Genomic DNA, 2,500 nt, shown 5'->3' with positions numbered 1-2,500 from the left:
AAACCACCTGCGAGAACCGCTGGGGGCGACCGAGCAGCAGACGGCGTCGCGACGCCGAGTGCCGGGCGGCGGCGCATCCTCAACGCACACAGTCCGCAATCGGACCAGCACACTGCAGATGTCCACCGCGCTTCGCACCGGGCTCGGCAGAACCCACTTTGGCCGCCTGGCGCCGCGCGCAGGGTGCGCCGGCGCATAGCTGGGACGCCAGCCGGGCCCGTCGGCCGGCGCTCCTGCCACTGGGCGCCCCCCACCAGCCGGCTGTAGTGCGTGCGCTCACGCAGCGCGCGGCCAGCACGCCGGGCGGCCCCCCCTCACCGGCCGGGGACTGTCCCGCCAAGCCACAGCCTCGTATCGCTTCATACCCACATGGCCAACTCAGGTTCGGGGGCATGGCGGGTACCGCCGAAACAACCGGTTCATAGATGTACCGATCGTCGCTATCACCGATGCACCTGCAGCGCGAACAACCGCTCAACAACTGATTTCCAGTTCATTTGCGGATCTTTGGCAGCAAACGTATACGTCAATCTACATTTGCGAAATCTACGATTCTGGCATGCCTGCATGTTATGTGTCACGACACGCTACATCAGCCCACATACACACTGCGGCATGTACACGAGAGAACACGTGGAAGATGGTCCGCGCACGTGTGCAATGTCCCTTGCGCGGTCGACTGTCAACCGGCCTCTGTAGCATGTCGCAGATGTGGAACGCGGTCCACCGTGCTATCATGTTGTGTGGGGCAATACGATTAAATAGGAAAACCCTCGTCGCTACATCAACAGACGGCTCACGCTGATTCCCGGCAGAGGGAGGAGGGGGGGGGGGGGGGGGGCCAACATGCAATACTTTCGTCCGTACCTACCTACCACATGTCTGTACGGCGTACAACAGTGCAATCTCGCTGTAATGGGGAGACGAGACAAGTAGCATCGTGCACAACATATGGCCCTTATGATTCGCCATTGTAGGGCGCAGCCGGTGTACGGTCAAGCATGTGCCACATTATGTCACTCAGTACGTAACGACGGATGATCAGTGTGGGTTACGCGTACATCAGCGGACAGTCCACACAGGCCGTACCACAACGTACACTGACTGCAGCGACAACCGAATGCAACTGAACAGCTGCAAGGCTCATTTCACAAACAAACGCCTGACCGACCAGCTTGGAAGGGCAGGAGGGGAGGGCGATATTCGTTCTGTAGCGGTACACCCTTCCAGTGGTTAGCGGGACTGTGTAGAAAGTACGCAACACTCGAAAGACCTTTATGTGAGGGTACGCACCATGGCATCAAGAAATACACATGACACCAGAGGATCCAAGCAGTGAACTATGTTCAGAGGGTTGCTGTTAGGCAAAGCTACATTCCTGTGACGTTACATGTGACAGTTAAGGTGCAGTGTAAGTTAGGTTAAGGTGCAGCGTAAGTTAGGTTAAGGTGCAGCGTAAGTTAGGTTAAGGTGCAGCGTAAGTTAGGTTAAGGTGCAGCGTAACTTGGGTTAAGGTGCAGCGTAACTTGGGTTAAGGTGCAGCGTAACTTGGGTTAAGGTGCAGCGTAACTTGGGTTAAGGTGCAGCGTAACTTGGGTTAAGGTGCAGCGTAACTTGGGTTAAGGTGCAGCGTAACTTGGGTTAAGGTGCAGCGTAACTTGGGTTAAGGTGCAGCGTAACTTGGGTTAAGGTGCAGCGTAACTTGGGTTAAGGTGCAGCGTAACTTGGGTTAAGGTGCAGCGTAACTTGGGTTAAGGTGCAGCGTAACTTGGGTTAAGGTGCAGCGTAACTTGGGTTAAGGTGCAGCGTAACTTGGGTTAAGGTGCAGCGTAACTTGGGTTAAGGTGCAGCGTAACTTGGGTTAAGGTGCAGCGTAACTTGGGTTAAGGTGCAGCGTAACTTGGGTTAAGGTGCAGCGTAACTTGGGTTAAGGTGCAGCGTAACTTGGGTTAAGGTGCAGCGTAACTTGGGTTAAGGTGCAGCGTAACTTGGGTTAAGGTGCAGCGTAACTTGGGTTAAGGTGCAGCGTAACTTGGGTTAAGGTGCAGCGTAACTTAGGTTAAGGTGCAGCGTAACTTAGGTTAAGGTGCCAACGTGGGTTAGGTTAAGGGGCCAACGTGGGTTAGGTTAAGGGCCAACGTGGGTTAGGTTAAGGGCCAACGTGGGTTAGGTTAAGGGCCAACGTGGGTTAGGTTAAGGGCCAACGTGGGTTAGGTTAAGGGCCAACGTGGGTTAGGTTAAGGGCCAACGTGGGTTAGGTTAAGGGCCAACGTGGGTTAGGTTAAGGGCCAACGTGGGTTAGGTTAAGGGCCAACGTGGGTTAGGTTAAGGGCCAACGTGGGTTAGGTTAAGGGCCAACGTGGGTTAGGTTAAGGGCCAACGTGGGTTAGGTTAAGGGCCAACGTGGGTTAGGTTAAGGGCCAACGTGGGTTAGGTTAAGGGCCAACGTGGGTTAGGTTAAGGGCCAACGTGGGTTAGGTTAAGGGCCAACGTGGGTTAG

The sequence above is a fragment of the Schistocerca gregaria genome, unplaced genomic scaffold, assembly GCF_023897955.1.
Source record: "Schistocerca gregaria isolate iqSchGreg1 unplaced genomic scaffold, iqSchGreg1.2 ptg000499l, whole genome shotgun sequence".
In the NCBI taxonomy this organism is placed as follows: Eukaryota; Metazoa; Arthropoda; class Insecta; order Orthoptera; family Acrididae; genus Schistocerca; species Schistocerca gregaria.
This window is presented reverse-complemented; position numbering follows the sequence as displayed.